Source organism: Balaenoptera borealis, assembly GCF_965194805.1.
Source record: "Balaenoptera borealis genome assembly, contig: HAP1_SCAFFOLD_924, whole genome shotgun sequence".
Taxonomy (NCBI): Eukaryota; Metazoa; Chordata; class Mammalia; order Artiodactyla; family Balaenopteridae; genus Balaenoptera; species Balaenoptera borealis.
The window spans coordinates 182,472-198,092 of NW_028123282.1; the positions used below are offsets into that span (position 1 = coordinate 182,472).

At 38.3% G+C, this 15,621-nt stretch overlaps 1 pseudogene across 1 annotated transcript in view; it reads left to right on the forward strand.

The window, feature by feature from the left end:
- The first annotated feature begins 238 nt into the window (after window positions 1-238).
- The window catches only part of LOC309621719 (thimet oligopeptidase-like), a 31,183-nt pseudogene continuing 15,800 nt past the window's right edge, over window positions 239-15,621 (forward strand). Inside the window, exon 1 of the transcript in view lies at window positions 239-245. The product of the transcript in view is annotated as a thimet oligopeptidase-like (transcript). The remainder of the gene's footprint in view (window positions 246-15,621) is intronic.

The window sequence follows — 15,621 nt, forward strand, 5'->3', positions numbered from 1 at the left end:
ATGATCATACTAAGTGAAGTGAGTCAGACAGAGAAAGACAAATATTACATGGTATCACTTATACATGGAATCTAAAAAAATGATACAAATGAACTGATTTACAAAACAGAAATAGACTCACAGACATAGAAAACAAACTTATGGCTACCGAAGGAGAAACGTGGGGAGGGATAAATTAGGAGTTTGGGATTAACAGATACACACCATTATATATAAAATAGATAAACACGAGGACCTAATGTATGGCACAGGGAACTACATTCAGTATCTTGTAATAACCTATAATGGAAAAGAATCTGAAAAACAATATATATATGTATAGCTGAATCACTTTGCTGTACACCTGAAACTAACACAACATTCTATCAACTATACTTCAATTAAAAAAAAACCCAGGGCTTCCCTGGTGGTGCAGTGGTTGAGAATCTGCCTGCCAATGCAGGGGACACGGGTTCGAGCCCTGGTCTGGGAAGATCCCACATGCCGCGGAGCAACTAGGCCCGTGAGCCACAACTACTGAGCCTGCGCGTCTGGAGCCCGTGCTCCGCAACGAAAGGCCACGATAGTGAGGCCCACGCACCGCGATGAAGAGTGGCCCCCACTTGCCGCAGCTAGAGGAAGCCCTCGCACAGAAACGAAGACCCAACACAGCCAAAACTAAATAAATAAATAAATAAATAAATAATGATTTAAAAAAAAGAACTTTGTAAGGTAGCAATTTCTGTCTTTCCAATGTATCCTTTTTATAATGAAACATACATTTTTTTTTCAATGTCCATGGCAAGTATATTTCTTATGCCTTAGCCCCAAACGCCAAATATAATTTCTGCATTCTTTCAACCCGAATGTTCTTTGAAAGCATGCTAAATATGTTTGAGACCAACGTTAATAAATATTTAAGAAATTAAAGTGAAAAGTAAAAATCGAAAAGAAAAGGCACCAGACTGGAAAGAAAGGAGTACATTTGTTTTTATTCAGAGACAGGATCTTACATGTAGAAAATCCTGAAGAACTCACACACATACACACATACACAAATCTACTAGAACTAATAAATTAGTTCAGCAAGATTGTAGGATACAAGATCACCATACAAAATCCAATTCTATTTCCATGTACTAGCAATGAACAACCAAAAATGAAATTAAAGAAACAATTTCATCCATAATAGCATCAAAAACATTAAAATATTTGTGAATAAATTTAAGAAGACACATAAGACTGAAAACTACAAAGCACTGCTGAGAGAAATTAGGGACGACGTAAACAACTGTAGAGACATTTCATTCATGGATTGGAAGACTTAATGTTGTTAAAATGACAGTTGTCTCCAAATCTATACATTCAACAAAATCCCTACCAAAATCTGAGTAGGCTTTTTTTTGAGGGGGGGCAGAAATTGAAAAACTGATGCTAAAATTCATATGGAAATGCAAAGGATCCAGAAGAGCCAAACACAAGTTTGAAAAAAAAAAGAAAGAAAAGAATAAAGTGAGAAGATTTTTATTTCCTGATTTCAAAACTTACTATAAAGCTACAGTAATCAAGACACTGTGGGACCAGCATAAGGACAGACATATACATCCACAGAACAAAACTAAGAGTCCAGAAATAAGTCCTTAAGTTTATGGTCAATCAATTTTCAACAAAGGTGCCAAGACAATCCAACGGGGGAAGAAAACGTTTTTATCTTCAAACAAAAAAACAAACATTTTTCAGACAACTAGATAGCCACATGCAAAAAAAGATGAATTTAGACTCTTACCTCACGTTATACATGACAACTCAAAAATCAAACAAAGACCTAAGAGCTAAAATGCTAAAACACTTCTAGAAGAAAAAGAGAAAAAAATCTTTGGGGAATTCAGTTAGGCAAAAAGTTCTTAGATAAGACACTAAAATTCATTCCAAAAAGTTGTAAACTGGACTTCAAAATTAAAACCTTCTGTACTTCAAAAGTCACTATGAAGAAAATGAAAAAGAAGCCACTGACTGGGAGGAAGTATTTGTGAATTATACACATGATAAATAACATAAATAAAGACAATCAATTTTTTAAATGGGCATAAGATTTAAATAGATATTTCACCAAAGAAGATATAAGAATGGCTAATCACCACAAACATGTCCAATATCACTAACTGTTAGGGAAATGCAAATCAAGACCCCAATGAAGCACCACTTCACACCCACTAGGAAGGCTAGAATCAAAGACAACAGCAAGTGTTGATGAGGCTATGGCAAACCTGGAACTCTCATAAAATGATGGTGAGAATGTAAATGTAGTATAATTTAGAAAGCAACTAGTGATTCCTTAGAAAGTTAAACATGAATTCACCATACAGCCCAGCAATTCCACTCCTAGTTACATACCCAGGAGAAATGAAAACATACATCCACACTTGTACGTGAATGTGAACACAGCAGCATCGTTTGTAATAGACCAAAAGTGGGAATAATTCAAATGTCCATCAACTGGCGAAGGGATAAACAAAATGTGGTCTATCCACGTAATGGAATATTATTCAGCAACAAAAGGGAACGAGAGACCGGAACACACAACGTGGATCAACCTCCAAAACCTGGTGTTAAATGAAAGAAGCCATGTGCAAAAGACAAACAGTCTACAACCTGTAAGATTCCACTCATATGAAATGTTCAGAAAAGGAAAATTACTATAGAGACAGAAAGCAGATTATTGGTTGCCTGGGGATGGGAGCAGGAAGTGACTACAAGTGGGCACAGGGGGTCTCTTTGACACATGGAAATGTTTTAAAATTAGACTGTGGTGCTGGCTGCACAACTCAGAGTTTACTAAAACTCATCAAATTTACACTCATAGTGAGTGAATTTTATAACATGTAATAGCATGCCTCGATAAAGCTGTTTTTCAAAGAGTAAAAGTTGCAAAATTTTGTTTTGACCAAAACCATGTTTCAAAGACACCAATTCTCACACGAATTCAAAAAGATCAATATTCAGACTCTGGATTAAGCTCTGAAGTCAGTGTGAGAAAATGAAATGTCTTCCATGGCAATAATGATGTGACGTCATAGTACTTTAACCATGATGTTCTTTATATATGAGAGTAACATTTGCATACTTTATGAATTAAGCATCTATTTTGGAGTCTCCTTATAATCGGAAACATCCTTCTCTAACAGGAGAGGGTATGCAGTCAGAGAAGTGAGTAGATTGTCAACAGACAGATGGAATTTATCAAATGTTATGTGCCCCACTTGCATATGATGAAATTATTTCAGTATATCACAGAAGAAAATGGTAGCAAAACATCTTAACCATACAAATTGATTTTAACCGACAAATTGATTTTACTGTCTATTTGATAACCAGTATCCCTTTAAAACCATTCTTTCAATGAGCCAAACCCAGGACACTTGTCAATCTCTAAATGAGTAAGTTTTACTGACAGCAAATTAGGAATCCACTTCATTGATGTCCGTTAAGACGTATGGTTTCTATGTAAGGATGAGGAAGATAAAGGCAGCTGTCATTTACTTAACCTTTTTTATTCTGGAAACCGGCAATTAAAAACAAAGAAGTTAAGCATTGATCCTGCTCTATTAGTCTTCTATTGCTGTGTAACAAACATCCACAAACTCAGTGACTTAAAAACACCGCTAATAAATACCTCCCAGTTCTGGAGGTCAGAAGTCCTGGCTGGCTCTGCTGGGTTTTCTGCCTAGGGGCTCACAAAGCCAGAATCAAGGTGCTGGCAACCTGGGTTCTTATCTAGAGGCTCCAGGGAGGAATCTGCTCCCAAACTCATTCATGCTGTTGGCAGAATGCAGTTCCGAGGGCTGTAGGACTGAGGTCCCCGTTCCCTTGCTGCCTGCCAAGGAGGAGGGGTCACCCTCAGCTCCTCGACACACTCACAATCCTTCTCATGGGGCCCCCTCCACCTGCAAAGTTGCCAAGGGTGCGTCCCACCTTTCTCCTGCTTCAATCTCTCTGACTTCTGCTGCCGGCCTGAGGACATTCTCTGCTTTTAAAGGGCTGGTGTGAGCAAATTCAACCCACCCAGAACACAACCTTAATTATATCTGCAAAATCTCTTTCAGCGGGTTACCCCTGGGAGTAACCCCTGGAGGCTTTTAAAAGTCACGGGAGACGTCGCAGAAATCTGCCAACCGCACCTGACTGTCTTTACAGGCAAATATATAGCGCAAGTGGATGAGTAAAAAGCAGTCAACGTGGAAGGAATGGCATGATTAGCAAACTCACTGCTTCCTAACTTCCTAATAAAATAATCGATTTATGCAGAGATCGTCAGTGAAAATGAAACGAATGGCAGATGACAGCTGAATGAGGAGCCGGAGAGCTGAGCGCACCTGAGCCCACTTTAGAGAAGTGACGGACGGCAGAGCGGCCCCTACGTGTCATGTGCCTCTTGCTACAAAGTCCGAACCTAACACGCTAATCCAGCTGTTGGAGCTGGCTTTCAGCTCATAGGAAATTTAGGAAGCAGAAGTGCAATTTAAATGACACCACGAAAAAGCAAACAGAGAAATCCAGAATGTGGAACACTCTACAGCCGGCCCAGTTTCTTCAATACGTCAATTACCTGGGGGTGGGGGTGGGGTGGGGGGCTGTTCTGGATTAATGGGATGTTATTACCAATTACAATACAAGAACAATATTTGGATCCTGATTCAAAAAACACAAGAGTAAAAGGACATTTTAAAGTTAATCAGAAAAACCTGAATATGGACTCAGTATTAAAGTAAGAATCATCATTTTCATTGGTTGGCATAAAGGTCTTAAGGTTGTATGAGAAAACATTCAGATTTTTTAGAGACGCACATAGGGCTGAAATGCTACGAGGGGTTTGCTAATTGCTTTAAAATATTCCGGCAACCACAAGAAGAGGGGATGGACAAAGCAGGTACACAAAATGTTGAAACATACCGAATCTGGCTGATGTATATGCATGGGGGCTCATTGTTCTGGTCCACTTTTACCCCGGACTAAACATTTTTATAATAAACGATTTCATTTAAGAGATTTCATTCATTGAGCATCTGCTGAGAATCAATCACTGTGCTCAGGGCTTCGCATCCACTTCCTGCTGGATCCTCACTACGGCCTTATGAAGCAGGTACCATTTGTATCCCCACTTTTATAGCTAAGAATATGAAACAACGACCAGTGTGGGGTGTAGCCGACAGGCCTGCCAATTGCCCGCCACCCCAGCGAAGCCTCAGAGGCCAAGGAAATGAAAGATTTCTACATTTTTTGGTTTCACAAAGCAGTCTGACAAGTCGCCTGCAGCCCGCGTTGGAGGGCGATCCCCCAAACCATGCGCCAACCGCAGCACAGGGGATGCTGGAAGGTTCGGAAGGAGACAAAAGGCGGAGACAGGTAGAGGGTGAAAGAGAAACAGAGGGACCACAGAAAAGCAACAAGGTGGAAACACACGGAGACAGTCACGGAAAGGGGCGGAGGGAAGAGATGGGGAGACAGTGGGGAAGAGGGATGTGCTTGAAGGGGGATGTCACAGACCTAGAGTCAGACAAAGCTACTGCAACCTTGGTCCACCTTCCACTCTGCCCCACCCCTCACACCAACCAGAAAACGGGAACGCCTCGGAGCAAAGGAGGGACCAGACACGTTCAGTATAGAGCTCTGTCCACGTGTAGTTACAGATCCGTGTCAGGCACGGTTACCTTGTCCTCTCTCCCCATCCCCCAGCCCCCATCCCGTGACCTTCTCCCCAGACAGCTCACCAGCTCCAAGCTCAGAGCCAGGAGGAAGGGAAGGAGGAGTTATTTATTTATCTAAACCATGTTTCAGTTTTTTAACGGCCTAACTGAGATAAAAGTCACAGACCCTCAGTGCCCAGCAAAGCTGTTCTCAGCGGGGAAAGTCTGTGAGGCTGAAGTTAATAGCACGAGGGCCACGTTAATGCCACTAGGGGGTTCAGATCAGAGGCTCCTGGAGGCGGCTTCAGGTGACGGTTTAATCACAACGGAAAAAACGGGTCTGGGGTTTGCAACGTGTGACTGGGGGGGTGGGGGGAGTGGGGATGGCAGAAAGGGGTTACAGGAGGGAGCGTGGGGAGCAGAAAACACAAAGGAAGACAGAATCCTCAAACAGAATCCTCAATGCCTTTCAGAGACTGGAACTAGACCTGCAGAGGAGGGCAGGCCTGTCACACCGACCCCCCACCCCGCCCCGGGCATGTTAATAACACGGAACCACTTGCTCAAATTACACGTTAAAAAACACCTTCTTGGCCTTCCCTGGTGGCGCAGTGGTTACGAATCCGCCTGCCAACGCAGGGGACACGGGTTCGAGCCCTGGTCCCGGAAGATCCCACATGCCGCGGAGCAACTAAGCCCGTGCGCCACAACTACTGAGCCCGCGTGCCACAACTACTGAAGCCCGCGCACCCTAGAGCCCGTGCTCCACAATAAGAGAAGCCACCACAATGAGAGGCCTGCGCACTGTAACAAAGAGTAGCCCCCGCTCACCGCAACTAGAGGAAGCCAGTGCGCAGCAATGAAGACCCAACACAGCCAAAAATAAAATAAAATAAAAAATAAAATAAATTAAATTTAAAAAAAAAACTGTAAATGACGCCTGCCCTCAAAAAATGCCCTGGGGTAGGGCATAGGCAAGGAAATTCAACACATGACAAATTTTTCAAGAACTCAATATGAAGAGGGAAGGTGTAGTCACTCTTTAAAAAAAAAAGGAAAAGAAAAAAAAGGACATGCCTAAAGTTCACTATAAGGAATTCTTAGCCATATGCAAATCCAACGTCCAAAAAGGTTTCAGCTCACACCAGTCAAATGACCATCAGCAAAAAGTCTACAAACTATAAATGCTGAAGGGCTTGTAGAGAACTGTGTACCTTCTAGCTGCTGGTGGGATGTAAAGTGGTAACAGCACTAACACAAACTGAATGGAGCTGCTTTAAAAGGTAAAAATTCAGCTACCATATGATGCGGCAGGGCACCTTTTGGGCCTATAACCTAAGGCCACCAGAATCGGAAAGACAGAGGCAGGCAAATGTGCACTGCAGCAATATTGAAATAGCCAAGATATGGTAGCAAAAAAAAGGTCCATAAACAGATGAATGGACAAAGAAGAAGTGGTATATAGACAGAATGGAATATAAGTCACGAAAAAAAATAAAAGAATGGCATATGCAGCACCACACATGAGCCTAGAGATAATCACACAACGTGAAGTAAATCAGAATGCGAAAGACAAATGCCTTTTGATATCACTTATGTTATCTGAAAATTCATAAAAATGAACATATTTCCACAGAGAAAGGCAATCTCAGATTGAGAAGACAAACTTATGGTTAAGCCAAAGAAAAGGTGTGAGGAATGGATAAATTAGGATATTGGGGTTAACACACATATACTAATACGTATAAAATATATAATCCCCAAAGACCTATGGAATACCAAGAGTGGTCTACTCAACACTCTGTAATAACCTACATGGAAAAGAACCCAAAGATCAATAGATATATGTATATGTGTAAATGAACAAGATTCTGTACACCTAGAAAAAAAGACATTTTTCAATCAAGTTTGCTCTGATAAAAACTACAACTTAAAGACACAGACAAGAATTAAGGAGGCTAAAACTTATGGGGGTTTGTCCTGGCACATTCCACTCTAATCTGCAACCTAAAAGCACAACTTGCAGCAAGGTTCTGTTTCCCTAGCAAGCAGAGTTGGCAACGTAGAAGTCTTCCCACCCTAAGGCCGTTTCCTCAAACAGCAGCTCAAATCTACTGCTAATGGTCACTAATAGTCACAAGGACTGCAGGGCTGTAAATGACTCATGCCCTCAAAAAATATCCTGGGGCAGGGAATGGCCAAAAAATCCAAACGCGGCAAATTTTTCAAGAAGGCAATTAGAAGTTGTAAGTTTAGCTCAATCTTAAAAAAAAATGAAAAGGACATTGATAAACGCAAAACATCAGGAATTGTCAGACGCATGGAAACCCAATCTACACAAAGGTATCACCTCACACCAGTCAGAATGACCATCAGCAAAAAGTCAACAAACAATAGATGTTGAAGAAGTTGTGGAGAACAGCATAACCTCTCGGTCTAAGTGGGATGTAAACTGGTAACAGCCAATAATAGGAACAGAATGGCAGTGTGTTTAAAGGTAAAAAGTGAGTCACCATATGATCTGGAAGGCCAACTATTGGGCCTGTCACCTGTGAAAGCCAGAATCCAAAAGACACGGGATGGAAAATCGTGTATTGCAGCAGTATTTACAATAGGCAAGACATGGAAGCAAACAAAATGCCCATCAACAGATAAATGGACAAAGAAGAAGTGGTATACGTACCGAATGGAATAGTAGCCTCGGGAAAAAAATGAACAGTGCCGTTTACAGGACTACAGATGAGCCTAGAAATAATCATATTAGGTTAAGTCAGTCAAAAGGGAATGACAAATATCCTATGATATCATTTATACATGTTATCCTAAGATTGCTACCAATGAACATATTTCCACAGAAAAAGACACTCACAGACTTATAAAACAAACTAATGGTTAACCAAAATGAAAGGTGGGAGGATGGATAATTTAGGACTAAGGGGCTAACATACATAGATTAATGTATGTTAAATGTATATAAACATATAACATATAAACTATATGAATTATATAATCACTAATACATAGAAAATATATAATGACAAAACACCTACCAAATACCAAGGGAGGTCTACTCAACATTCTGTAATAACATACATGGTAACAGGATCCGAAGATGAACAGACATATGCATGAATCATTGAGCAGATTCTGTACAGCCAAACAATCACAACACTCTAATCAAATTTACTCCGATAAGAAATAGAAATTAAATTTAAAAAGCAAACATAAGTAAGGAGACATAAACTTCTGGGGGCTTGTCCCAGCACATTCCACTCTAATTTACAACCTTGGAACGCTACCTCCAGGAAGACTCTGTTGCCCTAGTAACAAGAGTTGAGAACGAAATAATGCTGCCACCTTGTGGCTCTTTCCCACAACAGCAGCTTTAAACCCAGTGCTAATGGTAGCTTAATAGTCACAAGGACTGCTGGGCTGTAAATGACGCCTGCCCTCAAAAAATGCCCTGGGGTAGGGAATAGGCAAGGAAATTCAACACATGACAAATTTTTCAAGACGTCAATATGAAGAGGGAAGTTGTAGTCACTCTTTAAAAAAAAGGAAAAGAAAAAAAAGGACATGCCTAAAGCTCAGTATAAGGAATTATTAGCCACATGCAAATTCAACGTCAAAAAGGTTTCAGCTCACACCAGTCAAATGACCATCAGCAAACACTGCAGGATTCCACTCCCTGTGCTTTGTGGCTGCTTCCCAATAGCTATCTAGTTTACATTTGGTAGTGTATATATGTCCATGCCACTCTCTCACTTCATCCCAGATTACCCTTCCCCCTCCCTGTGTCCTCAAGTCCATTCTCTATGGCTGAGTCTTTATTCCTGTCCTGCCCCTAGGTTCTTCATAACCATTTTTTTCTTTTTTTTTAGATTCCATATATATGTGTTAGCATACGGTATTTGTTTTTCTCTTTCTGACTTACTTCACTCTGTATGACAGTCTCTAGGTCAATCCACCTCACTACAAATAACTCAATTTCATTTCTTTTTATGGCTGAGTAATAGTCCATTGTATATATGTGCCACAGCTTTATCCATTCATCTGTCGATCCTGCCAACACTTTTACTTTACTCAACTGAGACCAATGTCAGACTTGTAAGGTAATAAATTTACGATGTTTTGAGTCACTCAATTTGCGGTAATTCGTATGAAAGCAATAAAAAACAAATACAGACGTCCTACAAGAGCCAGGCTATATATTTATATTTAAGTATTTCTAAAATGAATTTAACCCTGTGATTCACAGCAGCAGCAGCTTCCAAGGGATCCCACCACACACCTGAGGCGAAAGCAGCCTAATAAAGAAGCAGTGACAGCAGCAGGTCACTGCCCCACACTTGGGGTAGAGGGGGATTTGATCTACTGTAGCAGCAGCATAGCCTGAATGGGAATGCATCCTCCTGTGGCACTAGTCCCATCAGCATTAGTCTAATCTGCTAGCATCTGCTGTGCCAACAGGCCCAACGTATACAAACCCTCCAACTCAGTAGCATTAAGTGAGCCAGGCTCAGTGTTTCCTGAAACTCATATCCAATGGCACTGGAAAGCCCAGATATCACCTACTGTTATGAAAACATAAAAAACAATAACAGAAGACTGGCAACTTCAGAAAGAAAAGGCGAACAATGGAATGGGTGAAAACAAGTGGGATAAATATAAGAGACTATCATTAGTCTCATGAGTTTCTTAAATTCCCTATGATGGTCAAACAAAAATTATGACACCGTCTGATGTGGTTCTCAATGTATATAAAGGAAATACTACAGAAAATCATACTTTAAAACTGGGGACTATTAAGAGACCTAAATGGAAGTAAAATTTTGAAACTTCACTTGAAGTAATAAAAGACAGATTCCAGTAGGCTATGATAAGTTACATATGTATAGTGTAAGGCCAAAAGCAACCACTAAGAAAACTATACAAACAGTATACACAAATGATTATAAATAAATTAGATTAAAATGGACTTACCAAAAAATGTTTAAGTAACCCACAAGAAGGCAAAATAAGAGAAACACAGGATTGAGAAACTAAGGTAAAAGACAAAACAAAAAATAAAATGGTAGACCTAATCTTTAACATAGCAATAATTACATTAACTGTAAATGATCTAAATAACCAAGTCAAAGACAGAGATTGGAAGAGTAGATGAAAAAATCACAAGCATGATCCAACTCTATACTGTCTATAAGAAGCTTACTTTAAACATCATGATATAGGTAGTTCAAAGTAAAAGGATGAAAAAGGTATATCATGTGAACATTCATCAGAAAAAGCAGGAATGGCTATATTAATATCAGATAAAGTAGATTTCAGAGCAAAGGAAATTATTAGGGGCAAAGAGGGTCATTACATAAAGATAACAGGAATAATCCACCTAGATGACCTAGTGATACTAAATGTGTGTGCACCAAACAACAGAACTTCAAAACACATGAAGCAAACACTGAAAAAGGTAAAAGGAGAGAATTTCAAATCCACAATTATTATTTGAGACTTCAACACAGCAATTTATAGAACTCCCAGAGAGAAAAATCAGCAAGGGTATGGAAGAACTGAAAACATCATCAATCAACAGGATATAACTGACATTTAAAGAACACACTCAATAAAAGCAGAATACATATTCAAGTGTCCATGGAACATTCACTCATATACCATACACTGGGTGATAAAAAAAAACATTAGCAGATTTAAAAGAATTAAAATCATAGAGAGTATATTCTCTAGCCATAATGGAACCAGACTAGAAATCAATAACAGAAAGACAACAGGAAAATCTTCAATCACATGAAAACTAAACATCACAATTCCAAATAACTCATGGGTAAAAAGTCAAGGAAAAATTTTTAAATGCATAGAATAAAAGAAAATGGAGATATAACAGATCAACATTTGTGGAATGAAGTGAAAGCAATGCTGAAAGGGAAGTCTATAGCACTAAATTGGGAAAGAAAATATTTCAAAGAAATAGTCTAATTTTCTATATTAAAATAGTAAAAACGGAAGAGGAAAAAACACTAAACAAGCAGAAAGAAGGAAATAATAAAGATGAAACAAAAATCCATGAAACTGAAAACAGGAAAATGGGGGGGGGGGGAGGAAATCAATGAAACAAAAGGCTGGTTCTTCAAAATAAACAATCTCATCAAGAAAGATGTAGCAAGACTGATCAAGATAAAAAGAGAGATGGCACAAATCACAGATATCAGAAATGCAACCAAGGATACCATGACATATCCTGCAGGTTAATAAGGGACAAGTTATTATGAACAAGTCTACACTATAAATTCAAAAATGTGGATGAAATGGACCAATGCGTCTACACCCAAAACTACCAAAACTCAGCCAAGATGAAAGAGACAATCTCAATTTTCCTGTAACTATGAGAAACACTGATTTTTCATTTAAAAACTCCCAAAAGAAATATTCAGGCTTAGATGTTTCACTTTTACCCAAGACTTAAAGAATTAACACCAATTTTACATGACTTGATAAGAAACAGAAGTAGAGGGAACAGTTCCTAATTAATTTTATGAAGCCAGTATTACCTTGATACCAAAACCAGACTGGGATAGTATAGAAAGAAGAAAACTACAGGCCAGTATTTTTTATGAAATTGGCTGTAAAAATCTTCAGCCAAATATTAGCAAATTAACTCCAGAAATATATAAAAAGAATAATATACCATGACCAAGTGGTATTTATTCCAGTTATGCAAAGTTGGTTAAATATTTGAAAATCAAACAATGTAATCTACCATATCCAATAGATTAAGGGGGAAAAGTCATGTGATCCTAATCATTAATGCAGAGAAAGCATTTGACAAAATCCAATCCCATTCATGATTTAAAAAAAAAGAAGAAAAGAAACTCCAAGCAAACTAGGAATAGAAAAGGAACATACAGAAACTCATAAAGATGATCTACAAACAACCTATACCGACATTATATTTAACTGTGAAAGACTGAACGCTTTCTCTGTAAGATCAGAAACAAGGCACCGATATCTGCTCTCACCACTTTTATTAAATATATTACTGGGGGTTCTAGTAAGAAAATAAAGCAAAAATAAATAAATAGATAAATTTAAAAGTTAAATTTTTAAAAAGTTTATTTAAAAGATGAAAGAACTATTCCTACTATGTTGAATAGGAAGGAATATATCCTCCTGAATGTTGAATAGTAATATATCCTATTATATTGAATAAGGAAAACTAAAACTGTCTATATCTGAAGATGAGATGATAATCTAAATGGAGAAAATACCAAGGAATCCACATAAAGCTTGAGAAATAATATTAGTTTGTAAATGTTTTAGAGTACAAGATCCACACAATTTTATCAAATTATATATTAATAACAAATGTGTAGAAGCTTAAATAAAAATATGTGATGCCATTTACAACTGACCTAAATAAATACTTAAATAGAAGCCCAATAAGACATTTATAGGACCTCTATACTGAAAATTACAAAATGCTGATGAAGAAAATTTTAAAAGTCCCAAACAAAGAGGGAGACATACCTTGTTCATGGATTAGAAAACACAACATAATAAAGCTGTCAATTCTCCCCAAGTTAAGAGGCTTAACACAATTACTCTTAAAATGCCCTCAAGGTTTTTGTGGATATAGACAAGCTTATTCTAAGATTTATATGGTAGGAAGAGGCTGAAGAATAGCTAAAACAATTTGTAAAGGAAGATTAAAATGGGAGGAATTAATCTACCCAATTTCAAGATTTCGCAGTAGTGATGGAGGGTAGATACATAGATCAATGGAATGGAACAGAGAACCCAGCAATAGACTGACACAAATACATTTAACTTGGTTTTGACAGCAGTGCAAAAGCTATCAAGGAAGAATAGACTTTTCAAAAAATGGTACTGAAACAGTTGGACATCCCTCGACAAAAACAAACAAACAAACAATGAACCTTAACCTAAACCTTACACATCTTACACAAAAATTAAATCAAAGTGGATCATAATCTTAAATGTAAAAGCAGGACATTTTTAGAGAAAAAAAATAGGAGAAAATCTTTGGCATCTACAACTAGGTGAATAATTCTTAGACTTGACACCGAAAGTATGATCAATAAAAGCAAAAACTGATCAATTGGATCTCATCAAAATGAGTTTAAAATGCTTCATAGAAGATCCTTTTAAGTGGATGAAAACTCAAATTACACAGTGGGAAAACATATTTGAAAATCCCATAGGAGACAAATGACTTGTATCTATAATATACAAAGAACTCTCCAAACAACTTAAAAAAATCCAACTAGAGAATAGGCAGAAGACAGGAACAGACATTTCATGGAAGAGAATATACACATGGCAAAGAAGCACATGAAAAGATGTTCAACATCGTTAGCCATCAGGGAAATGCAAATTAAGACCATAATGAGATATCAGAGAATAACTAAAATTAAAGTATAGTGACAACATCAAATGCTAGCGAGTACGTAGAAAAATTATATCACATCACTGGTGGGAAAATAAAATGGTTTAGCCACTCTGAGAAACAGCTTGACAGTCTCTTTTAATCCTAAAAGTAGATTCACCCTACAATGCAGTAATTGTACTCTTGAGCATTTATCCAAAAGAAACAAAAACTTAATGAAGTTCCCACAGAAACTTACACATAAATGTTCATAGCAGTTTTATTTCTAATAGCCACAAACTGGCAACTCCCCAAATGTCTTTCAATGGGTGAATGTTGAAACAGATTGTGATAAAATCTTATGATAGAATACTACCCAGCAACAACAAGGAACAAATTATTAATATATGCAAAAATTGAAATGAACTTCAAGGGAATGATGCCGAGGGAAAAGTTTTTAAAAGCCAATCTCCGAAGATTAAGTAATTCATGATTATGTTTACATATTATTCTTAAAATAACAAAACTGTGGAGATGGAGAACAGATTACAAGTTGCCAAGGGTTAGAGATGGGGGTAGAAGGTACAGCGGGGGAACTCTGTGAGGTTTTTGTGGTCCCAGTACAAATAATACAACAATCTTGGTTTTAATCCCTAAAGATTTTTAAAAGCAATTCCTAATAAGAGGTGTCCAGATATTTAGCAATGGCAGCAGATTAGAGGTATAGCTCCCCAACATGACAACTTCGAAAGAGATCTATACTATCAATACTAATTTAATGCATATGTTAATTTTTAAAAGGCCAGTCACAATACTTAAATGGTACATATCTTAACGATATTACTCTGGGTATCCAGCTATACCAAATGGACTAGCAGGATTTTCTGTCCATTCAATCTTACTTAAGACAGTAAATCTTATAATAAGACAGTTAAAAAAAGGAAAAGAAAAACAACAAACCTCAACTACAGTTGGATATTCTCACAGCAAGATGAGGTGAAAATACATAGCAGCGGTTCAAAAGCTTAAGCAGTGGCACCTAAATTTGGCTGCACATTAGAATCCTCTGAAGCACTTTTTAAAAACCCTCACACCGACGGTTGGTCATGCTAGACCAATACAATCATTTTAACTCTCCTCAGACGATGCCAATGTCTAGCCAGAACGGAGAACCAGCGGACTAAGCAGAAGGGGATGTTTCTACAAAGATCTCTTAACAATAAGTCCTCTCACCCAATCAAGATTTACCTCCCCGCAAAGGGGTAAAGAAGGCTAGATGTTGTCCATACTTGCTTAGCTTTAATTAGCACTTGTGACTTGCCCAAAACCTAGATCATGTTTCCCCTAAATTTCATGTTATTCCCTAAGTTTATCAAACCCAAGGCTAAGGGGTTTGCCAGGATGAGATTTTAAGTGCTCACACAGGGGAAGTCCCTGGCAAACCAGGACAGCGGTCACTCTACACTGCAATGTAAAGCATCCTAAATAACCCTGCCACTGCTCCCAGATACTAGTCTGTGCCAACCAGTGGAGAAAAGGCATTCTCCATTACTACCATGG